The sequence below is a fragment of the Dermacentor albipictus genome, chromosome 6 (genome assembly GCF_038994185.2).
Source record: "Dermacentor albipictus isolate Rhodes 1998 colony chromosome 6, USDA_Dalb.pri_finalv2, whole genome shotgun sequence".
NCBI classification, from domain to species: domain Eukaryota; kingdom Metazoa; phylum Arthropoda; class Arachnida; order Ixodida; family Ixodidae; genus Dermacentor; species Dermacentor albipictus.
In genome coordinates, this window is record NC_091826.1 from 85,279,535 (window position 1) to 85,305,980 (window position 26,446).

Sequence of the window (26,446 nt, forward strand, 5' to 3'; positions counted from 1 at the left end):
CGCGAAATAGTTCATTAGCGCCCCTCGGCGCAACCGCGTGAACGCGCTCGTGCCACGGTTGATGCACTCGTCCTCATCGTCTTCTTCCACAGCTGGCTCCGCTACCACTCATCATTGCAGCGTAATTTTATTTATCCTCTGTCATCGTCATGGGAAGGCCGCGTTAATTGTTTTTTTTTATTTGCGGTGGTATGAACCATACCTAAAGGGGTTATGAGCCACCTTTTGTCTCACGTGATGGACGCATTTATTAGCAGAGGATTACGACAATGTGTGTGCATACCTATCACCACTATGACTGCCGATCAGGACAATAAGTATGTTCGTACCTTTGGTCAAAATTCTAAGTTACCTCTATGTGGTGCGCTAAACAGCTTCGCTGGTCATCCACCTTCACAGAGTGGAATGATTCACAATTTTTTGAGATCTGTGAAAATATGTTGCCTGTGTAAACTTTACATGCAGTTAACCTATTTATGATATTATACTTTCATTGCTGAGTTAGAATTGTAAAATTTGTACGGGATATTTCTCGCAATTTCGAAAGTTAAAATCATTTTCTTAAGAACAAGAAACCTGGCCGCATCAACAGACCTACCATTTATTTCTTACAACTATGGTAGTGTATTTTACTGATTTCTCTTAAATGCAACGAACTTATCCTAACGAATGTTATCACGAATATTATCAGTTGATTTACTGCCTAAAGATATGATTTCTTTGTTCCCATCAACATGAATAGGAGCACCGTAGTTTAAGCTTCCTTTTCAGTTCGAGAACTGAAATATTAAAGTTGATGGGAGGATTCATAGAATGCTCGAGCCTTCATTTGAAGACATGACACACCCCTTTCACAATGGTAGAAACTTACTGCTCTTGAAACCCATCTATTCATCCACCTGATTCAAAGGAGGAAGAATTTATTTCGCCGTACCAGTTGGAGTGTCTAAGGTATACTGAAGGCAGTAGATTTGAGCTTCTGCTATTTAAAAAAGAAGAAATAAAGTAGCTTGAGCTGCGCAATGTTTCAAACCATCTTCTTAAGTGCAAAACTGTTAACTTCCTGAGTCCATAAATCACCTTTGCACGAAGAAGACCTCACATGCTTCGTATGAGTGTGCTTCATTTTGAACAACTCTGTTAAATATTCAATTTTTTATTTAATTGTATATACTGCCCTCGTGGCACTTGTCAGGGCGTTAGAGAGGCGAGTGGGTGTCCACAAAGATATAATTTAAGTGTGACTTGCGCAGCTATGAGGTTTCGACTTTCGTTGGCTGCAATCGTGCGTTCTCAGAAGCATATCTTACCAAAAAATATGGACCGAGCGCCTGTACCACGTTTCTAAAACGAACCTCTCATAATTGTTTCTCAAGAAACATAAATCTGGAAATCACGGATCTAAGTTGAATGTTTAGGACTAAAAGGGCATATGTACTCGCCACTGCCTCTCCGTATACCAGCAATAACTGGTAGTCTCAATTTGGTTCAGTTTATTTCCTGCCTCTTACGACCGGCGTCAAACAGGCTACGTTTGGTAAGCGGTACACAGAATAAGTAACACTATCACAATCTTAATTCTTGTCTTTATTCAGTGTTTGTGTTTCTAGTGGACGTATGATTCGACAAAGGGGAAAAAAATAGGCTTTGGACCACGTATAATTCTCGTGACACAACAAGTTTAAATGGATTAAAGTAAATGTCAGCGATGTAGAAGTTATAAAGGTATCAAGCATTTGTTGCATAGTTGTTCTACGGCCGCAAATAGTCCTCCTGCCACTTAATTAGATGCTCAATCCTATTTTAATGTTCTTGCTTTTTTTGTCCACCTATTTCGGAGTCAGAGACAAACTGCTGTGCGCGCGTTCAGCTGCGATAGAGAACGACGACGTCATTACTAGGGCAACTAATCCACCACCACCTACCTAGCACAAGGCCTTTCCGCTATCAAGGCAACAGCGATTTTGATGACACCGCTTTCATCACGCCAATCTTCTCAGTGGAAATTTCCGCTAGCTAATAAGACGTCATGGATTGGAGTACTCGCGCGCCTCTCATTCTATGCGTTGTTTTTTTCAGGCATGCGCAGGAGGTTGCGATGGAGGAGTTTTCGGCGTACAGGCGACCTACAGCTGGACGGACGGAGGGATCTGCTAACCATATACAGCTTCGGTGTAAAGGTGAGCTGTACTAAAGCTACTCTAAAAGATTTATAATAAAGAAAGTTTAAAGACCTCTTTTTTGGGCGTGAGTAGTTTGCCAATGTTGACGATCTTGCCATACGTTAGGTTGAAACGGTACAATGTTTTATCCTTTGTTACTCCGTCTGGGAGGAGAGTGAAGTAAATATCCTTCAGTGGGAAGTTATCCTTCATTATGCCACCAAATATGTTTTGTAGGAGCTTTTGTTCATCAGCGACACTGTTCTTCCAGGTACTTCCTTCAAAAAAAGCAAGAAAGAAGAGGCACATTCGATTTGCTGTTAGGACAGAATTGAAGTCTTTGTGAGTTGGTAAAATTGCCTTATTTTCGAGAAGCAGAGGACAAAATTCAAAGCCAGCTAACGTGTACAGTTTCATTTATCGCGTGTGTATTTGCACTTTGCTTTGGGCACCGGGAAGCATAGTGACATTAAGATTACATTCATGCGTATTACACAGCGCTGCAAGTTTAAAATTACAGCAGCTGAACTGCTTCGCTTGAAGCACTTCATCGCGTCCGTGAATGTCAGTGGCGCGTACGCCTGTTAATGTAAATTAAATTGAGACAACAAAGTACCGTTTCATCAGCTGCTTCACTTTGTTGCGCGCACCTTAATTGTCAATGAGTGCTTCGTAAGGTGGGCTGAATTATATTATCAACAGCGATTAGCGCCAGCCCTGCAGAAGCACAGAAACAAAAAGTTTATGCTGAACGTTTCAAGAAAAGGAAAGGACAGAATATAGTTTACCTGCAAGTAATAGGACCAACACGTAGCAAAGCGCCTGCATTCTTGCAACACAAATGGAAATGTCGTATTCAGACAAATTGCACTAAACTCGTAAGTGGATGTTGCTGAAACAAAGGTAAGTAGTAGAACGTATGAGCTCAAGCATGCGAGCACTGTAATAAGCTGTCGAATTTTTTCAACACTTGTTGCTCAAGGGGGCTCAGTATCCCTGGCTACAAAATATAAGTATTAGCTATACGAATTAGCAAAATTTCTGCGGAACTGGCCGCTCGAGACACTTTGCATGTATTCGCGGTGTTCTTTAATGCTCTGAAAAACACTTTCGTGTACCACGCTTTGACGAAGAGAAAGTTGTACCAGCAGTTTTTCTTGCTTTTCTGTCATTTTTTTCGTCTAAACTTTAATCAAATATAATGTTCGAGAAGTTTAATAATAATGTAGGGCTATTTATGTAATTAGGGGGGATGCAAAACAAATCTGATAATCTCCAAGCGACGGTAAACAACGTTAACTTGGGTCTATAGACGTACGTGTCATTTGAAAATATTCAAATATTGGTGCCTGATAGTTGATACACCCCTTATAATAGGCGTATGTTGAAACATTACATTTCTGATGGTTGCATCTGATCAGAAGCCCAGTACTAGGACAGTTAGGTCACCGACGCATGCTTAAATAGACAGGATAAAGCACCTTTACAAGTTTCCCACGTACAAGCTAGGTTGTAATACGCTTGGTGCGTTAGATTCGTCGCATAGGAATAATTTACTTATGAAAAGCAAGAACGTGCAGCTCCTAGCTAACAATGAAGGCAGAATTGCGGAACACTTTCGTCGACTAAATATGCCACGAGTATCTCATGGCATGCGACGCTGTGGCGCATTTATGCAACCTCAATCAAGGCGTACGTTGCTAATCGACCCGTTTATTTGTTTAATAAGCTTCCGCTTGCCCTGAAAAGTTCGCCATGTTGACTGAAAGACGCGTGCAGCCCTGAAATGTGCAGTTCCGTGTTATCGCCCACAATTTTGTCTGGCTAGCACTTGCAGGCATCGCGTACAGTGATTTTGAGAGCGCGCGCGATCTTCTGAATTTTTTCGCTTCCGTTGTATTGGTTGTTACCGTCCTTGTTTCCGGCTTATCGATTGCAACACAGCTTACAAGTCTTCCTTTGACTCTTAAAAGATGTAAACTCGGTGACATGTTCAGTTCTCACCAGATGCTGAGAAAGAGGGCTATTTGGCATGAGCAGTCTTAACTACACTACAATATAAGCATGGGGAGAACGCCACGAATCCTTCAGTCTAAATTTTTCTCTAAAGCTCGCTATTACCCACAATGCCTAAAATATGGCGCATGCTCCCAATCCTCAGGTGAGTAGAAACTCATCACCTAGTGTCATTGATTTTAAGTTCTAAGCAACCTTTTTACACGCTCTGATAACATATTCCAAACCAGTATTAGAGAGAGGGGTAGACAGAAGAAAGGGGAAGGCAAGGAGGTTGACCAGATGGTAAGATCCAGTTTGTTACCTTACGCTGAGGAGAGAGGGGAGCAAAGTAGAGATAAAGAAAGGAAAGAGCATGGACATACAATCACAGTTCGTCACTGTTACCGCATACCGTCACCGCACAACACAGCAGCACTTGCATCACTATAAACATCTGTTCAGGCTACAGCCACTTGTCGCATTCTGTTGCCCTTAAAAACTGCAACAGTGCCCTCGCCGCCCTCCGCTGCGATGCCTTATGATGTCGGCATTCTAAGATTAGTTTGTTTGTTAGATGTCTTTGGTCAAAGCACGCTATGGCGATTGCGATCGAAACCAGTATAAAGTACTTATCCTCAAACCAGTTTTAAGTATTTATCTTCAAACCAGTATTAAGTATTATCCTCAAAAGCCAGAATAATTGTAAAAATTCAACATAGACTGCAGAAAATACACCGCGTAAATCTCATTGCCCCCAAATTTAAACTCCGTGTACATTTATTCTGGCAAAATCCTTAAGTGGCTCATATCCCCGAAAGTCGCGAAAAGGCCGCGTGTAGTACAGAAAGTCATTTGACCAACTTCAAGGTGTCTCGGAGCAAGGTTAGGGAATTCACATTCATCGATTGGTACCATTTTCGAAAGATTCGCGAAGAACCCGGCATAGCCAGGGCACCCGCCACTCTCGAAGGATAGAGTGAAGGCGTCCGGAACGACGCTTCCGCGGCCACCAAGAAAGTGGTAACCGATCTCGACGTCGAGCGGATGGACAGCAGACTCGCCCACCTACTCGAGGACAAAAACGCCCTGCTCCGTCGATGGAAGGGATAAAGGCTCAATCGCAGACTCTGAAAGAAGATCTCGGAGCTACACAAGATCATCGATGACTACGGCAAGACGCTATGCCAGCAGCAGTCTGAGGACCTCTGCGAATCCATCGACGGACAAATGCGCAAGGGCAAATCCTGGAGTATGCTGAAGAACCTTCTCGACGAAAGTGGCTCGAAGTCAAACCAGAGGCATACGTTGGCCCGGACCCTTCACGAAGCCACCAGGTCTTGCATAGTCGATGAACACGTCTCAAAACTCATACAAAAGTACCTGCCCGTCCGTCGCAACGGAGATCCGTCGATCCAACTCCCGGACTACCGAGGCCCTCCACGCCCCCAGCTGGACAAAGACTTCTTTGTTGCTGAGGTCAGACAGGCCATCTTCACACTCAACCGCAAGTCTACGCCGGGTCGAGACGGAGTCACCAACAGAATGTTGAGAAACCTCGACGACACGTCGATCGTCTTTCTGACCGACAAGATCAACGAGTCCTGGAAGAGCGGCGTTGTTCCTGCGGAATGGAAGATGGCCTGCACGGTACTCATTCCCAAGCCCGGCAAGGCCCCGAACAACAAGAACCTCTGGCTGATTTCTCTAACCTCCTGCGTCAGCAAGGCCATGGAGCGCGTCGTCCTCAATAGGCTCAACGGGTACCTCGAAGATAACGAGGTTTACACGTACAACATGATCGGCTTCTGCGCCGGACTCTCGGCGCAGGATGCCACGAAACTAATCAAACATCAGATTGTGGATGGTCATTCTAGAGCCGTCAAGACTCTCCTTGGTCTGGACCTCGAGCAGGCTTTCGACAACGTGCTCCACACCTTCATCGTAGAAACCATTTCAGACCTAGGTCTCGGTTCTAAATTCCGCAGCTACGTCTGCTATTGTCTAACGGACAAAAAGGCCAAACATCGCATTGGGGACTTCTGCTCTGACGATGGGCCCCTCGGAGGGTGGGGCACTCCTCAGGGCGCCGTCATCTCCCCCACATTGTTTACCATCTGTATGATTGGTCTTTCCGAGAGGTTGGCACGTGTCGAGGACGCCAAGCACACCATCTACGCCGACGACATCACCTTATGGTGCCCCGGCGGCTGCGAGGGCACAGTCGAAGAAGTCATGCAGGAAGCGATCGACGTGATCGAGGAGTATCTCTGCCCCACTAGACTTCGTTGCTCCCCCGCCAAGTCGGAGCTTCTGATTTACAGAAAAGAGGGAGGCAAACCCAATGATTGGAAGACAGTCTCCGAAAGCAGCATCACTCTTCGAACTTGTGACGGGGGGGGGGGGGAGGTAGGGGTGATACCTAGGGTCGACGTTATTCGGGTCCTGGGCATGTTTGTCGAATTCAACGGTAGGAATGGAACGACTCTCCGCAAGATCATCGCATAGACGGACAACGCTTTCCGCCTCGTTCGCATAATTGCACACCGGAACCAAGACCAAGGCATGAAGGAAAAGAATCTCCTCAGGCTGAGCAATGCCTTCGTACTATGCCACTTCATGTACACAACTTCGACGCACAACTCTCTCATCCGCAAAGTGGTCAAGAGGGCTCTCGGGCTACTCATCAGGACCCGTACCGAGGATCTCCTCAAGCTGGGGGTGCATAACACCGCGGACGAGATTGCCGAAGCTGAAGAACGTGCGCAACTCACTCGCCTAAGCACCACAGCGGCAGGTAAACGCATCCCCGAAGAGCTGGGTTACCACCCTGCGGGATTCTCGATGGTAAACACCCCGATCCCTAGGTGCATTCGAGACAACTTCGAAGTGACTCATGTGCCCCAAATTGTCCATCCCGTCTACAACGAGGGCAAACGCAAGGCCAGAGCAGCAGCCATCCTCCAACAGATCAAGCAATGAGACATTAGAGCAAGCTTCGTGGACGCCGCGGAGTTCAGCGATGGGAAGACCTTTGCAGTCGTTGTGGTCGACTCAGGCGCCAAGATTTCCAATAGCACCTCCATTTGCACTTCAGACCGTGGAGTCACGGAGCAAGCCGCGGTCGCCCTTGCCCTGTTAGACGGTCGTGTGTCCGAGATATATAGCGATTCGAAAATGGCAGTTAGGGCTTTTCAAAAGGGTTACATCGCCAAGCAAGCTGTTCGTCTTCTTAGCAGCTAGAGTCCATATGCTCTCACGCATCATTCAATCCACTAGTTTCGCGCTCATGTAGGGTTGGTCGAGGGTGCTCCTCCAAACCTCTATGAGTCGGCTTACGAGGCTGCGCGTGACCTCTCCTTCCTCTGTAAGGAGCGCCGACTCCCCTCCTCCCTACGGCCGCAGGGATGCTCCCGCTACTCAGAATGAGGTGATTAAATTCTTCTACAAGTATAGAAGCGTCTTTCCACCACCTCACTCCAAGTTGAATAAGGCGCAAGCCGTTTCGCTTAGACTTCTGCAGACAAGCGCATGTCCAAGTCTGTCCGTGCTCCGCGAGGCTTACCCCGACATGTGTCGCGACGACGCCTGCCCGTCCTGCGGCCAGACCTCCACTCTAGCGCACATGCTCTGGGAGTGTGGGTCGACATACCCCACGTTCATCAAGGAGGAGTGGGACTTGCTTCTGCGTAGCCCAGCTCTAGAAAAGCAAATCTTGGCTGTCCGGCGTGCCCGCGACCGGGCTAGTGGGCTAGACCTGCCGGTCCCGACGTGGGACTAGCCGGGTGCGCGACGAGTTCGCATCGTCGCTGGACCTGCACTAAAGTTTCTTCACTCACTCACTCAGGCATGTAAGCTCGCCTCGAGCAGACACGTGCTCGTGCCACTGCTCGTGTGTTTGTCGTAGTCTTCACAGCTGGCTCCCATGCCGCCTATCACGCCAAAAAAGGCAAAGTTAATTAAGATAGTTAATTGAGGCATTCGAACCCACAACTTTTGATGGAAGCAGTACCTACGACTTTTGATGTTAAGCCTAAGTTAATTCAAACACAGCTAATAATTATATAGCTAATTAAGGCACTCGAACCGACGTATTTTGGTGGGCAAAAGCAAGTCATAAGAAGCGAACAACGCAATGTAATGAGACTGTCCAGACGTTAATGAATGTATGTTTCTTGAGCGTGCAGACTTTCTTTTTGGCGTGGCGGTCCACATATTCTTTTAGGAGAGCGGAAAACTTCTATAGGTACTTTCTCCCGTGTCCCAATAGAGGCAAGAAGTGGATATGTTCTAATCTTTCTTGAAATAGCTTAATTATCCCTGGAATTGTAGTTAGACTTCCACAGCAGCAGGAGATATTTGCTTACATTCCAGCGTAAGGGGATCTAGATGGAATATGTGTTCATTACAGGACTCCGGAATAAAACGGATATAACACTTTTACACTCTTCATCGATCAAACAACAGTGCCTAGAAAGACATAGAAAGATAATTCATGCAAGCAATGTCAACTTTGTGCAGGACCATGTCGTGATGAATCGTCACGTTTTGATGACGGGAAAAGATAAGACACTGTCAACGGCGTGATGTAAGAAGATGACTCCGGATTGGAGGAACATGCGCCCGGAAGGAAAAGTAGCACCGATGGTAAAATCATAGGGCGGGTACAATCGCCGGTCGCAGAAATCAGATCTACTGGTTTAACACATTTTCTATTTATTGATTACTCGTCGTAGGTTTCAGCGTTATTGCTGGGGTTCGCGTGCTTCAGAATGTACATCACTAATGGCGCGGGAACGCAGTGCGATTAAACATGATTCGCTCGCTATGAATTCGTCGAAAGCATTACAGAAAGCTCCGATACACGATGTGTATTGTGCTAAGCGATAACTTTGTATCATTCGTTGGCCGGCGAAAATTGGTCACTAGGTAAAGATGAACAAGTACCCGCGTCAATTCCCCCTCTTATAAAGCATCATCATGATGCGGCAAACATAACAAAAAGCAACAAAAAAAAGTGCTCGTAATGAAAAAATAACAATACCAGAAATAAAGTAGTAGAGTTTGCGAGCGCTCGTAGAATGCCTTAACGCACTTTGTGTCGATGATTTAAGGTGGTTCGCGGCAGCAGTGCGATTGCGTAATGCCGTCCGGCTCGCGATCATAGTCCAATGCACCAATACGTCGGGCGATCTTGTATGGTGTTAAATGAAGTCGCAATAGCTTTTATCCGAGTCCATGTAGCCGTTTTTGGGTCGACACGCAAACTCTGCCGCAGGGCAGATATTTCACCTAGAGTCGTCAAGAATTGTACTGTCGTTTGCCGGTGATTTAATCGAAGCTTTCCATGCCTTGTCTCCTGACTTTTTGCCGCTGTTGTGAGGGTCTCACCGCATGTCCCGTTTGGTTTCCTGCAACACGAACAGATGGCGCTCGCTTCCACACTTCCCTGGAGGAGCAAGCCTCACGAGGCCAGTGTAGGTAGTAATCAAGAAGGTGCCTTAGGGGAACCTCGGGATAACATCGCCGTCAATAACAGAAGGAAGAGCAGAACATCAATGAAGGCTCGCCGTGCAATAGGCTACATAAGCATGCAGGATGGTCGAAGAAATAAAAAGTAGGTACCATTTGAAATGCAGCCACTGTCTGGGATACAAGACAAGACAAGACAAGGCAAGTTAAATAGCGAGCAAATAGGGGTATATGCGTTTACAAAAACACACCTGAGAGACTCAGGAAAGCCGGCAGTCATTGAGAATTATGTTCGGAAAGCGTGGAACGACACTAAATTGGAAAAAAAGGGAGGAATAGTCGGAATGCTCATCCATAAGGGAGCCAAATACAAAAAAAAATCAAAATGTCAAGAGCATCTTTGGTTATTCTGTACAATTAGTCTAACTAGAACTTGGCTGGGCGTAACGTATTCGTGGAGTGGCAATAGTTGCACAGAGAAAAACGAAGAGTTAGAGAAATGTCTGAATGCTGATATCATGGGTTTCGGGAATGGTGTCAAAAGTATCTTATTAGGTGGCATAAATGCGCAAATTTAGGATAGATGGCTATACCGACAACAATAGGAAGTCAATACTAGATCTTTGTGGGCAAGATAATCTCGTTATCATGAATACGGGGCCTAAGTGTGACGGGCAGTCCACGTGGGAAATGAGAAATGGGCATTCCACCATTGCTTACTGTCTGATGACAGAATGAATTCAGGATAAGCTGAAATGAATTCTTATTGACGACGATGAGTATAGCAGCGTAGGGAGTGACCATAAACACATCATTTTGAACTAGGGATATGGAGTTGGGAAAGACTGCAAGGAGCGCAAAATGGCCAGTACAAATTTGAACGCTGAACAAATAACATATGTAGTCACAAGGGTCGAGGACGAACTTTTCAAATGGCCAAGTAAAGAATGGGAGTATGGTGGGCTTCTAAGTGTAATAACGACATCAATACGGAAAGCGAAACGACATGTTCGTTGGAAAGGAAAAAAAGAAACCGAAAAGCTGGTGGAACAGGGAGATGCGAGAACTGATAGCCGAATGACAGAAAGGACGCCAAATGCACAGGTCGACAAAGAAGGCGCAGTTGCTACCGGATGAAGTGGCCAGCAAATGGGAAATATACCGGGAGAAAAAGTCAATGGTTCAAATAGTGGCGCAAGCTAAGATAAAACGGGAAAGTGAACATTGGTTGTCAAAAATGTGTGAGAAAAAGAAAGTTGCACCTAGAATGTTTTGGAACCACATAAAATTGTTAGGCAGGAAGTCAACAATATTGCAACAACATATCCTAGGCGAAGATGGTAACAAACTGGAAAGGGACGCCGCAATAAATTACATCAGAAAAATAACAGCTGAATTTTTCCAATGCAATGACGTGGCTGTAATTTAGAAAAAAAGAGCATGAAAGAGAACCAGATGGAAAAGGAACTGGTGCTGACAAATTTCAACTGGAAGAAAGCCGCTGAGAAAATTCCTAAACGCGCTGCAGCCACAAGGCTAGATGAAGTTGCTGTTAAGCTGATTAATGAACTGGGACCAAAAAGTAAGGAAGCGCTGGTGAAAGCAGTGGAAGAAACTTTAAAATATAGACGAATACGAGACAGTTAGCGACAAAGTAGAATGAATTTAATTTATAAATATAAGGGGAGGAAGATAGAATTCTCTGCTGTGGACCGTTGACACTTACATCGGTAACATACAAGATAGCAATGCAGGCAATTAAAGGTCCAAGCGCGAGCAAAGAGCAATGATATTTTGGTAGAACTTCAGAATGACTTCACAATAGGTAGGCGTCAGGAAGATAACCTATTTCTCCTTACTCAGCGTACTGCAAAATCAAGAGAAGAAAATAAAACGTTATGTGGCCTCTTTATACAATACAGGAGCGTATGACAACGTAGACCACAACTTCTTGTGAGATATTCTGGAATGGGAAGGATTAGGCATCGATTTTACATAGCTTTCGAGAGATATTTATCTGGAAAATAACGTTTGCGTAGAATGGGAAGGCATGAGGAGCGAAGAGAAAGTTGGTATCAACAAGGAACAGAGGCAGGTGTGCTCTTTATTCCCGCAGCTGTTTATGGTGTACATGGTGAGTATGAACATGGCACTAGAACGAAGTACTATCGAATTTAAGCTCTTATAGAAACAGGCGGGTACAGCAGTAGAACAGCAGCTTCCAGGTTTGTTTTATGCGGATGATATTGTGTTGCAAGATAACAAGCAAATTGATGAGGAACGTCTGAAATTTAGCGTTAAACAATCACGTGTTATTATTTTGAATGAAAACAGTGGACAGGGTCAATACAGGGCCAGAAAATACTTCACGTGAAAAAAAATATAAATACCTTGGTATATGGATAAACGAAGGCAATAGATATATGGAAATGCAGGAAAAAAATATGGCCATCATTAAACATAGAGCGCTATGGGGACACAATAGGCACGAGGTGCTCCGGTGCGTGTCGAAAAGTGTAATGCTTCCAGGACTTACATTTGGAAATGTGGTTGTTTGCTTGAAATCAGGGGTACAATCAGAACTCGATGGCAACCAAACGTAAGCGGACGCCTCGCATCGGACGCTCACGGGAAGACTGCAAATGAAGCTGTGCAGCGTGATATGGGCTGGACAAGCTTTGAAGTGTGGGGAACTCATACTAAAATTGATTATGAAGAAGGACTCAGAAATATGGAAGGAAGCAAATGGGCTGGGAGATTGTTCAGATATTTGTACAGAAAAAAATACTGAATCACAGTAGGAAGTAGAACTAGAAAGCTTACCAGTTAGTATGCGACCTGTATGATGAGCAACATGGCAACAAATAACGTCAACCGGAAAATCAGAGAGGCTGAGATTATCTTATGGGTGGCGGCAATGGTAACAGAAACCGGCTATGAGTGACTACTTAAGAGGAACAAATGAAATCAGGAATGAACAACTTATGATTACTCATAGCGAAGCTCGCCACTTTTCAAAGGGAGATCAGGATGCCTTAGAACACGCACCTATAAAGCTAGATCCGGCAAGAAAGAAGAAGCATGTGCTTACTGTAGCAACACTACGGAAACAAGGAGCATGTTTGATTAGAATGTGACGATATCTGCCAGACGGTCGATTTAGGCACCTCTGGCCTCCTTGAAGTCGTTGGGTTAAGCGAGAGCAGGCGAAAAGTAAATATGTCCACAATAGAGATTAGTAAGAGGCAATTCGAAGATTGGTGGAACAAAAGTAGGCAAGCGACATACAACAGAGGTACATGAAAACAAAGTTCCCAATAGGGGTTCAGAAAGTCTGCTACAAGAGATTGGCGGTGCAACCCACCGCTGCGTTCCGAATAGCCCCCTCATAGCATCCACCCATTTATTTAGCCATCCCAGCCGGCACTATCGCGCTAGCAGTTCGGTGTGTGTGCGTATTGCCCGTGCCGTGCTTGATTTCGAACTCGACAAAAATGCAGGTGCTGGTCTGTCGAGGTCGCATGCTGAGCTGTGATAGTGTAAACATTATAATCGTCCATAACCTGAAGGGAGCTCTCTGACGTGGCGCCCCAACAGCGTGCTGGCCACGTATGCAGAACGAGCCCTAACACCCACCAGCAAAATGGCTCCAAAGCGTGCACTCAGCGTCGAGGACACTCATGCCCGAAAGAAGCGGCGCGCGTAATGGGAGCGTTTTCGCTACTCAGCGAAACGTGGTGCAAACAGCGAATATATGTATACAATGCATACATACAATTTCATAATAAATAGTTGAATTGCGCACAGCTCCCTTAGTTTTTTAATGTTTAACACTTCTGCCACGATACAATTTGCCATGTCAGGCAATGATAAGTGCTCCACTCTCTCAGAGATTATGAACAATGGTGCACAACAACGCCTAAAGCAAACATGTCTCCCTGTGTGTTCTGTGGACTATGCAGACAAACAGCATTGGTACACGCAGGGTAACGCTTAACATCTGCTCACCACTCTCGTGTTTGACTGAACGCTTAAGAAATTACACATTCACCGCCAGCATCGCTACTAATTATCGTCCGTCAAAACAAATATGATAGCTTTGTGTACATCGATTGCCACAGTGCGCTGGATCCACATTTTTTTTTTGCTGCTTCATGATGCACAGGTGTGCTTGTTGTGCTTCTTCGGTCCGCTGGAGATAGGCGGCGGCGTGCAGATTGTCTTCGTCGCTGAAGTTCCGGAGCATGGTGTCTCAGCGTCGTTGCCGCATTCCTTACTTGAACCAGCTTGAAGCACGTCATTTGCGCTGTTTCCGCAGTACCGCCTTGTAAGCAAAGGTGACGTATACGGAAAGATGGCATTACAGGTTCTCTGTTCCACGTCGATGCACACGGCTAAAATGTCGACGAGGGGTTTACTCCGGTGCTGTTTAAGGCCATTGGTATGTGGCTAGCAGGTGGTTGTACTGCGGTGATTTGTCTGGTTGTATTGCAGGATGACTTCAATGAGCTCTGCCACGAAAGCCGTTCTTTCGTCACTGATGACGATGACTTCTGAGGCACCACGTTGTACCAGAACCTTCTTGACGATCTTCGCTACTTTTGGCACAGATTTAGTTTCGGCGTAGTAAGGTAGCCCATAGCCACGACAATTTACTCATTTCCGGATGCCGATGTAGGATTTAAGTAAGTTCGTCGGGATGTGCTGCAAACACTGGAGCGGAGAGGACTCTGCATTACATAGCTCGTCCAGGAAATCGTCTGTCAGTCAGTAATGATAAACGAACTCCTTTTTTATTTTGTTCAGGCGATTATAATCAATGCAGAGAGGCAGGCAGAGTTCTATCATTTCGTTTAACTAATACAACCGGAGACGTACACGTACTCTTGGACGGCTGAATAATTTCATCGTGTGGCATTTCATCCAGTTGCTGCTTTATGGCTTCTCGTTATTGGGTCGAGACTTGATACAAGCTCTAACAAAGCGGCACAGCGGGTTCCTGCGTTATCAAGTAATACTTTACAACTATAATCTGATTTAATCCTCCAAGGCCTTTAAAAGCCATCCTTTTATTACTGGGATACCTTCGAGGTGCTCTTGTGTATACCTGGGAAGACGGATTACTGTCGAAAGCTGGTTCAGAAAGTCGGACTGTAGTGGAGGCTTTGCAAGGATCTGAGAGAACAAATACATTCCCGACTGCTGTAACTTCTGCCACGTGTGCGATGTTTGCGCTCTCGTTTAAGTGCTTACATTCTTTGATGAACTCTGTCACGATCGCTTGTACATTTCCTCCATGCAGTTGAAAAATTTACCTTGCGACGGAGATTTCATGATCGACCAGCACGAGCTGTTCACTCGCGACAACGCCTTCTATGTTGGTGGCTGCCTCTGCCCCGACGAAAATCATGGTAGATACTTCAAGCGAAATGCGGACTTGAACTTCAATGCACTCAAGGTAGGGTGACTGAGACACCTATCACGTGGTATCGCTTGATCCATAACCGCGTTATTCGCTTGGTTGCTAAGTAGATAACAGCGCCGTGTTCGATCAGGAAGTCATTGCCAAGACTTAAGTCCCGTCATCGTGCTTTCCAGAGTGACGACGGTGGAATGACGACTACGGTAGGACAATGGCGGAGATCACAGTAGAATGAAAGCGATCAAATTACGCTCACGGCATGACAAAAAAGGTGTTTTCTCTGTTGAAGTTAACGCATAGACTCATGTGCATCAAGTGCCTCCCTTACCGCGTCCCTTGGGGCCGCAACTGTTTGCATAATGTCTGCAACAACTTCATTTAACAAAGTACAACTTGAAGGAGCGTGAAGATGGCAAGGAGAGGAATCGAACACCAACACAACACGAAAAGCTCTGTGCTAGCAACTGAAAAACTTTATTGAAGGAACAGCCTCGTTATAACATCTAAAAAAACAAAATACCCGAACAATAAGCAAAACGCTGCAAGGTATGCATTCCCGCTCCGGGCTGACGTCTAGGGGGTTTAAAACTGGTACGGGTAGCTTATGTGAACTTGGTGTTGTCTTTCTGGTTGTCGCTGCCATTTCAGACTTGTCAACTGTTTCTCTAGCAGCCGATGATAAAGTGTCAGCAGAGAACGATTATTGGCAGGACCGTTGCAACTTTCTGTTCTAAAGGATTTCCCCGCAATGTTTAATGTATAACGACATCTTTTTCATTTACAATCAAGACCTGAGGCATGCCGAACAGCATTGACGTTTCCCAAGACAGTGTCATATTTCCACATCTACCTCAGGTAGTTTCAACAATCTTCGGTCCGGAAGACAGACCGAGGGAATCTTTCCTGTCAGCTTTATGTCTGGTACAAGGAGCAGTAGTGGGATGCCCTTGAAGTCAACCTTCAGCTGTCGGCATAGACTTTTCGTTTAGTTTGTGCGTTTGCATTCTCGCGAGTTCCGAAATTTCGGGAACTCCAGACAAGGTCTGCTTCGATTCGTTATTTGCCTTGGACACATCTGATTGCTGTATCGAGCGCGAAGCTTTCTCCACAATGTGGGCCTTTTTAAAACAGTCACCCCTCTTATGCGCTCTTCGGCGGCACTTTCCGCAGAAAGATGTCTTTGTATTCGAAGTCATTGTCTTCGTCCGGCAGTCAGCAGCTCTGTCACCGCGTTTACCACAAAAAATCGGCGTGGCTTTTCTTTCTGTTCTTGCCGCCAATATATTTGAGCTTAACCAGGTGGCTTGTTATGTTCTCTCTCGTCTTTACCTTTGCACAGGTTGGCTAACCCCTGCGCCTCCAGTTTATAATCACTAGCTTCCGCTAGCTTGTCAAGCCCTTGACAATATCTTTCTCTCAAGAATATTGCCACCATCTCAAGGCAACTCATCAGGCACAGCTCTTTGAAGTCTTGTCTCGGAGAGCACCATATGCCCCGTCCGTTTTGGCTATTTCTTGCCAGTGATAAATATAACCCAGAAGGCGTCCAGCAAACTGTGCGCTGGTTAAGGAGTTATCTGGTTTCGTTCGGCCGAAGCTTGGCTCAGTAACCTTCCTCAGTGTATATTGTTACGGGGATTTGGGGGTGTGAACAGACTATTTACAATATATGCACAAGCAAAGTCAATATGGTTTAGATGACTGACCTGCAACAACACGCAACAACCAGCGTCTCGCGATCTCTTGCCCGCTCTTTCTTTTATCCCTCTATAACAGGACCCCCGGGTGCTAAAGTGCCGTCTCGGCGCATGGTATACGAAGAACTGCGACCTAAGTATGCTACAGCCGCTAAACATGCACGATTCAATAGGCGGCGTACTTAGGGTGGGCGGCGTACTTAGAAAAGCCCTGCACGTCTAAGCGCAGTAGAGTCCGACCCCATCTGCTCGGGTCCGTAGCTGCGTAACACACCAAACGCCTGCGGACACAGACGCCCCTGCGGACTATGATAAAGAGCGAATAGTAACGGAGAGCTATTCCGGCATAAAAATTTTAAATACATTTTCTCGAGGATAACAACTTGACGCATGAGCAGTGTAAAGCGCACGATAAAGAGTAAACAGTAATAGAGATGTATTCAGGCATGAAATATTTAACGAGTTCATCTCAAGGATAGCAGCTTGACCAAAGAGCAATACTGTAATTTTTTACTGAAATTGCGAGACCACCGCCTTTCGTGGATTTGTCATGGCAGAAAGCACGGTAAGTACTCGAAAAGATGTCCCTATGAACAATGGCAATGGAAAGAAGAATGGTGGGTGTAACGTTAAGGGATAATAAATGAGCAGATTGGGTGAGAGAACAAACACGAGTTAATGGCATCTTAGATTAAATCAAGAAAAAGAAATGGACATGGGCAGGACATGTAATGAGGACGGAAGATAACGGATGGTCATTAACGGTTACGGACTGGATTCCAAGGGAAGCGAAGCGTAGCAGGGTGCGGCAGAAAGTTAGGTGGACGGAGGAGATTAAGAAGCTTGCAGGGACAACATGGCCACAATTAGTACCTGACCGGGGTAGCTGGAGAAATATGGGAGAGGCCTTTGCCCTGCAGTGGGCGTAACAAATGCTGCTGCTGCTGAAGATGATGATGAAGATGATGATGATGATGATGATGATGATGATAAATAATGCTTTCATGGAGCCAAATTTCGTTTATTACGAATAAATGTGGGTTGCAACAAGACTAATCGCCTCAAGCTGACCACTTCGGTATGAATACTGTGTGCGTTGATACTTAGTATTCGTAATTCTTCTGTGTTATCGGACGGAAATTCCGGCACCAACCAATCGACGAGACCTCAGCAGCGGGAAAGTCAAAGAAAAAGCAGTGTTTGTTTTAATAACAAAGGATACCTTATGGCAGTAAAACCAGCTTAGCTACAACTCTAATAGAGATATATGCTGCCACTTGGCCAACGTCTCGACACACAGTTTCTAACTTTGAAGCTGGCCTCTGATTTTTACTGCAACGCGTAAGAGTCTCGCTCTATCTTAGCTGTTAGCGACCATGGTGGTAGGTTGCTATGGGCATGCGATTGAAGATGTTTGTATAGTTCCGTGTAATGACGGAAAGCTTGAAATCCAAGAGCATCCAAAAGCTTCAAGCCACGTAATGGACGTCATTGGGGGAGCAATTAATCTAACATCTCAAAGCCTTCTTCGCGCCGAAGTACGAATAGCGTTGAGGCGTTGTAGACCCATGCTGATTAGCATTGCGGCTTTGCTTACCACCTCTAAATGGTCTGTGACTAAAGCACTGCTGGCATATCATATTCTATTACATATATTTGTTGTTAAATGAAGGTCCGGGACCTCGAAACTTTTGAGAGTAACCATCAGAAGCTTCAGTGCGCCATTTGAATTGCTATATTAACTTTTCTACAACCAGCATTGCCTTCACTTCCCAAAAGTGGTTTTGTCGTGACGCCATAATGCGGAAATTAGCCAATGGGAGCACGACGTCACCACGTTTTCACACTGTTTTCGCCTCGATCGAGCGCGTCCTAGACAGCTATTTCTTATTAGTGCCGAAGGGGCAGCAAAGACGACCATGCGTGCTGGAGCAAAACGTCATGCTTTCCTGCTCCCGCATGACAATCTCTACCGTCATGGCCACTTGCTGCCCTGGCGGAAACGAAAGTGGCAGCAATTTTATAGTCGGAAGTATGTAGGTAACTGTATAAGTTACCATAATGTAACAGAAAGCTTGAAGTGTGGAGATTAATTGCGCCATTTGCTGCCCGTTTCTAATACACGCATTTCAAATCCTTAAAGGTAAATTTTACGAACTATGTAGAAAGCTTGTCTAATATTCTTAGAAAACTCAATGTGTTACAAAGTAACATTTTGTAGGAATAGGAGAAATTCTATGAGAGATGCGCGGACAGTGCTTCAAGAGCGCCAGTGAAATACGAGTTGCGCAAGAAATTTTCGAAGCAGGTACTCCAAGGCGTTATAAAGCCGTTATTGGCAATACTTCCTAGAGTCCCACAAAACTTATACGGTATGTCCAGTTGAAATTTAGCTAAAATGGGGTCCACGTTAGGACTGAAATGTGAAGAATGTTTAACGTTTATGTCCGAATTATATTTGTTGAATATACATATTACTGGTTTCTTCCTGTTCCTTCCTTATGCGTTGTACAATGTTTGGGTCTACTAAAGCAGCACCCTGTTTGTATTCTGTAAAACAAGGCACTGGCTTTGGGTAAATGTAGAAGAGGATCGAAGTGTGTTCCTCAGCTAGGCTCTTTGCAGCGAATCACCCATTCAAGTGCTGCAAGCGTAGTGCGTTTTGGGAATTGCACGATACTTGAACCACTCACTGTTCACCTGTACTTCAACGAATACTTTAACTGCCGCCGAATGAGACCAAATTTCGGTAAAGGGGGAAACATTATGGACTATGTGCATGTGGTGTTAAATGTAAGTGAATTAATTACAGCATTTACATAAAATTAGCAATTCATACCTTCCACAGTGTCATACTAACGCTATCAGTAATGTTTCCTGAAGGCCCGTAGGAACTCAACGACACACAGTACCCAATTGGTAAAGAAGGTAAAGAACCTTGAGTGTTTTGTGCGGCGATACTAAGCAAATTTTGGTCCAAATATGCCTTTTTGAAGTAAGTAAATAGCCACTATTTTCTGCGTACTGTATTTACTGATGTAACGCCTGTCTTTATGTTAAATCTGTCCTCGGTCCACTTTAGACTGCGAAAAATCCTGCAGCCACACAATCTGCCTGCTAAACAAAGCAGCAGGACAGGTGGGCCGAATGATTAGCAGAGTGGCACACAAGAGATATGGCGTGAAAGAGGAGGACACACTCATGTTTGTCAACAGCCTGACAGTCAGCCGGGTCACATACTCACTGCCGTACCATGCAATGAACAAAACCGAAAAAGAGCGAGTGGAGACTATCCTCCGGAAAGCGTTTAAAACAGCTCTCCACCTCCGAAGGAACACATCCAACGACAAACTCATGCAACTTGGAATCAGCAACACTTTTGAAGAACTAACGGGATGCCAGCTCAAGGCATAATTACGGAGACTCAGCAATACAACAGCGGGAAGGGCGCTCCTGACAAAGCTAGGTCAGGAAATAGAAAAACCACAAAGTAGCATGGTCACAATACCAGACCCACTAAGAAAGAAACTACGCATACAACCTATCCCTCGCAACATGGACCCAAACCTCCATGCGAGTAGGAGACAGGCTAGGGCAGAGTATTACGAAAAGACGATGGGACATCGGGACAATACACTCTATACGGATGCGTCCCTATACTCACAAGCACACAAAAACAACGCGGCAGCGGTAGTAGTAAATAGTCAAGGAGAATTATTCACAGGACTCACGGCCGAGGTGGCTAACATAACCGAGGCAGAGGAAATTGCTGTCCCACCGGCAGCGGGAAAAGGTTATAGAACAGGAATATCCCTCAATATTCTAACAGATTCACAAGAGGCGTGCCGCAGCTATATAAGAGACATAATTAATAACACGGCGCTCAACATCCTCAGCAGAGCTCCAATCGCTGAGGGACAAGCCACACATAACATTATCTGGATACCAAGCCACGCAGAGATCAGGGCCAACGAAGGGCCAGACAGCCTAGCTCGAGGGATGACCAGCCGAGCTGGAACGGCAACCGCCCCAGAGGGGCCACAGATCAACTGCGGGAACAGCTATTCAGATCTATTAAACCTCCATAAGGGGCTAAGATATCAATATCCCCCGCCACATAAAGCATTAACAAAGGAGGAGGCCGCAGGATGGCGGAGACTGCAAACGGGCTCCTTCCCAAACTTACACTAACTAAATAGGATGTTCCCCACGCAGTATAGCGCAACCTGTCCGTGGTGTGGAGCTAAACCAACACTATACCACATTACATGGGAGTGTACAAGAAACCAGGCATTCCACAAACACAAACCACCAAGTTGGCTCACCAGCCGTGAGCTAGAGGCTCAAAGAGCTCTAATAGCGTACGCGTGCGATGCGGCCCGGTTCAGTGGAGCCCTGGACTAGGGGCCCATCCATGGCTGTAGAGGACCCAAGCTTAAAGAATGAAGACTTTGGCCTCGACCCGCTAAAACCTTTAAAAAGTCAATAAAGTTTTCCATTCCATTCCATTCACTGACCATCGTGCGCATGCCCACATGCTGGATAATTTCCGCCAGCTGTTACTAGATGACCTTAGTTGTCCTGCCGCGGATGGCATTATCAAATCAAATCAACTACTTTACGACACCAAAGTATTGCGTTCACAGACTCAAACAGCAGTAAATTGGTTTGAAAAAGGACCTTGCCCTGGAGTACAAGTTAAATGAGGAAAGAGAAGAGTAGTAAACACATTCAGCGCGATAATTTCAAAGCTTTACGAAATTTTTGAATAACGCCTGTGGCAGATAGCATAATTTTTCTGCTTGAGCTGCATAATTCATAGAGGAGGACATTAGTGGCGCGAAAAATCAAAACGCATATGGGGGGGGCGTAACTATTTCACCGAAATCCGCTAATTACGCTCCTAAAAATTACTTTATGTGCAGTGAAGTAAATAATTAAGAAGGTAATGAGCGGATAGCAGTTACAATTTGGAATTTGTGAATAGCTGCAGGTGGGTTTGCAATATTTATTCATTCGAAATGAATTTTCAGGGTTGTACCAGTTTGTAGATATTATTACCCTAAATGTGGGACGAAACACATGGGTGTTAGAGTTAATTTTCTGCTTGAATGTATGAAAGCTTGTAACAACAGAGCATTCTTCAGCCGAATTTCTTTCCGCGCATCTCGAAGCTGCTATTATCTATGAATATATGTTCAAAGGAATGCGCTTTGCAAGCTCACCGGCTACAATTTGTAAAATGCCACGAGTTCCGTAGTTTAATTATATTCAAAGCTAATTTAGGATTCTTTATTATTGAATATGTGTTTCAATTTCTCGTGCAAGTAATGCCCGCTTGCCTGAATACTTCACCGAAATGACAAGAAATATGTGCACTAATAAATCTTTCTTAATTCTACAAAAGATAAAAATGAGTAGCCCATACACCTGCTGGCATGTACACCTGTGAGCAAAAGTATACGGACCAGGGGTTGCGCGATAAAGCCGTTTTTTTTCCTCTGCCTGTGAAGGCAACTTGAAATTGGAGACTGCAGTCCAAACTTGGCATTCCGAACTTTTCAGTGGGCTCCTTAATTCTAGTTTATGTTTGTTAATTACGAGGAAATTCAGTTTCTTCGGCTACCCTGTGGTCCATATGCTTTCGCTCACGCGTGTACACATGCAGAAGTGAACAGAAACACCCAGAAAACTGCAAAGAAAAGCGGAAACAAGAGAGAATCATAATATGTCCTTGCTTCCGCATTACGTATAAAATTGACATAGCAGATGCAATGCACCATTCCCGAAATAAATACGAAGAATATACAGAATAAAATTATGTCAACTAGCAATATGCACTGTACCACCCGAGATATAAATACTAAAACTACGCAAACCAACCGCGGCATGAGGCTCCTTCGATACAACTACGCTACTGGAAGGACCGATGTCTTTTCGTACACTGCTGAACACACTTCGACTGATGAACGCCTCGCTGGTAAGCGAGCGCGTTGACATGCTTCACGGGTTTTCATTAGGCCTTACCGAGGCGCACTCAGTACGCAGACGAGACGTTGCGTGCACAAAAAACCAGCGCAACAAAAAGGCTTTCGAGAGTGGCAGCAAGGGTGGCATGGCATCGCAGTAAAGCAACCCCCTCCCCCCCTCCCCTCCTGCGCAACGCCTCACGCGCTACTGCTGCAGCTGGTGTTGCCTTTCGACCGCTCTGCTCCATCGAGGCGCGATCGTGCCCGTCGTTCCGGCTCAACTGCTGCGATTGCATTGGAAGGACCGGTTGCGGCGACAAAAAGCACCAGATCATTGACTCTACCTCCGCCGACACTAAGGCAATTCTCGGCTTGGATCTGGAAAAGGCTTTTGACAACATATCGCACGCCTTTATTCTCAAGAGCCTGACAGAGTGTAACGTCGGCAAACGGGCGTACAATTTCGTGCGATCCTTCCTTTCCTCAAGGTCCACTAGACTCAAGATTGACGAGTTTTTGACCCACGAAATCCAGCTGGGGCCAAAGGGAACACCTCAGGGGGCGGTTATCTCCCCGACGCTGTTCAACATCTCCCTGATCAACCTGTCGAGGGCCTTGAACAAAATCCCCAACATTAACCACACGATCTACGCGGATGACATCACCATCTGGTGCTCCAGTGGATGTGAAGGGCAGGTCGAGGGTGCTTTGCAAGAGGCCATCGATGTGACGGAGCGGTATCTTATCCCCACCGGGCTAAGGTGCTCGCCCGCTAAATCCGAGCTCTTGCTCTACAAGAAGAGGCCCAGAGGCGGTTCACACCGGTCCTGGAAGCCAGCAACAGAGAGCCACATTACATTATTCACCGGCAAGGGCTCCCCAGTACCGCGGGTAGACACTATCAGGGTCCTAGGGATGTTTATCGAGTCGAACGGGGCCAATGGAGCCGCCCTCAAACGCATTTGTTGCAAGACCGAAAGCGCCCTCGGCCTGATCCGAAGAATCGCCAACAGGTACCGCGGAATCAAGGAAGACAATCTGATCCGGATTATCCACGCCTTCGTGCTATGCCACCTCGCTTATTCAGGGGCTATGCACAACTGGCTCGTATCGGAGCGCAACAAGATCAATGCCCTAATCAGAAGAGTCTTCAAGCTTGCCCTCGGCCTTCCCATCCGAACGCACACAAAAGACCTCCTCAATCTGGGAATTCACAACACGTTCGAAGAAATCGTTGAAGCCCAAGAATTTTCCCAGTTTGTCAGACTCTCCGGTACCCCAGCGGGCCGAGCCATACTTGGCAAGCTGGGACGTAACCCCATGGTCGTCAGTCTCGACGCTGTGAAGCTGCCAAGTGACGTCATGTCCAAGATTTACATACACCGGATGCCACGAAATATGCATCCCACCTACAACGAAGGACGAAGACGAGCCAGGGGTAAAGCTCTGCTCGCCAGTGCCCACTTGAACAAGGACCAAACATGCTTCGTAGACGCTGCTTCGTACGGTCAAGAAGAGGCCTTCTCCTCAGTGGTCATCGACTGTGATTCTAAAATCCTTAGCTGCGCTACCCTCCGCACTTCTAATTCCAGCGTTGCAGAGCAAGTTGCTATTGCTCTTGCATTGACGGACAGTGCACATGACACGATTTATTCGGATTCCAAGGCCGCTGTCAGGGCCTTTCAGATGGGAATGGTGGCTCCCCAGGCCCTACGTATCATCCGAAGTGCCAAAGACATGAAACATCACTCTTTGGCCTGGTTCCCTGCACACCTTGGAACAATTGAGGGTGCCTCGATCAACCCCAACGAGGAGGCGCACTCGGCTGCACGAGGTTTGACTGACCGTGCGCCGGGCAACGCGTCCTCTCCTGGGCGACCCGAGCCTCTCTGCTCGTACAACGAAATCTGCAAATACAATTATCTATCAAGAAGAGTCCTACCTTCGCCGCACTCCTCGCTGTGCAGGGCCCAGGCAGTCACTCTCAGACTTCTACAAACAAGCACTTACCCGAGCCCCGCGGCGCTGCACACAATGTACCCCGAACGGTTCCCAAGCCCGGACTGCCCTCTGTGTGGTGATTATGCGGACTTCGAACATGTCCTGTGGGGCTGCGCCTCTGCCGGTCCCCCTTTCACTCACGAGGAAATGATGAGGCTAATTAGGGCCCAGGATCCGACCTCTCAAATCCTGGCAGTCCAGAGGGCTCGCGACAGGGCCGTCAGGTTCCACCTGATGGTCCCCGAGTGGGCCTAGCCAGGTGGCGTGGAGTTTACTTACGTCTATAGTGGACAAAATAAAGTTGTTTCACTCACTCACTCACTAAAGCGCAAGCACCTTTTGCCCCAGAAAAGGCCATGGGTACACGCGCACAAGCTAAGCAAGTAGCAAAACTAAATAAAAACGAAGTCACAGCCAAATAATCAATGCCTGCGCATAAGTAGACAATACTCAGAATTTCTGTAGCTTTTTCCTCTTCGTCATTCCATCATGATCGAGCTGTTGTTATTTAATAGTGACCATGTAACTGTTCTCGCGAAATCGTCGTCGCAGCGTCTTCCTACAATCATCGTCATGCATTCGTTGTCGTACCATCGTCGTAATACGATCATCGTCGTCCCATCGCCTTTTTTTATATATTAGGAGAGGTTGGCGCCTTTATGGTGGCACCGGCTACTCCTTGTCACTTAACAAAGGAAACAAACTTGCATAAAAAGGGAGAATAGTGACACAAAATATAACACTCAGTAGAAAACCGGATGAATCAAAAATATACAGTCCAGCAGTACACGAATCGCAAAGTTCTGTGCATGAGTTCAGTTCATATACGCATACATATAATCAGATATTTTGAACAGCCAAAACACACAACACATGTAATACACTGCAAGTACAAAACTTAATTATACATATTCCGTAAAAGTTTCGGTCACCATATAAATCAATTTAAAACCCAGAAACACATTTATGTAACTCATTTAGCATATAAGGATCATCTGAAACTTAATATTTTCCCAAAAGGTTGGTGTCTTTTAAGAAATTTTTCAGAGCAAAAAGTGCTCTTTCCTGCAGGCCTGCAGTTGGCTATGGGCCAAGTATCATTCTTAGCGTGAATGGTCTTTTCTTAGCAACGAATTGGCTTGCAGCACCCTTCTTTGGGGATCGTATTTCGTGCACTCGAGGAGAAGGTGATGCACATCTTTGCCAGGATGGCCACAGGAGCACAGCGGACTAGAGACAAATTTTATCCTGTACAAGAAGTGTCTCGTAAATGCAATACCAAGACGCAGGTGGTGTGCCAATGTTTCAAATTTTCTGTTGTCTCTTAGATATTTCGGCATTGATACGTTTATACATGGGTCTATAAAGTATAACTCCCAGTTCTTAGTTTGCTGATCAAAGCAGGTAGTTTTGCTGAGGCGAGAGGAAATATGTCTCAGGATCAGACGGACTTCACTATGCAATAGGGGAAGATTGGTTGTCTCTGCGTTATTGTGCGCCCGATTCGCAGCTGCATCCGCTGCAGTATTACGAGGAATATTGCAGTGCCCTGGTATCCACTAAAATGCAATTACGTGGTTCGGTGCGCTTGCTTTTTTAAGTTTTTTGAGGATCTCATACAATGTCAAAGTGTTCAAATAATTTTTTTTACTGCTCTGTAGTAATGTGACAGCAACTTGCGCATGATAACCATTTCGCGAATGCGAAATGGTTATCGAAATGCGAAAT

At 45.8% G+C, this 26,446-nt stretch overlaps 1 long non-coding RNA gene across 1 annotated transcript in view; it reads right to left on the reverse strand.

Annotated features, from left to right (window-relative positions):
- Positions 1-26,446, reverse strand: part of LOC139046953 (uncharacterized) — an 83,232-nt gene that overhangs the window by 41,756 nt on the left and 15,030 nt on the right. The window contains exons 2-3 of the long non-coding RNA XR_011507002.1: positions 2,951-3,054; positions 2,235-2,440 (exon numbers count right to left, since the gene is read on the reverse strand). This is a non-coding gene — a long non-coding RNA (uncharacterized lncRNA). The remainder of the gene's footprint in view (positions 1-2,234; positions 2,441-2,950; positions 3,055-26,446) is intronic.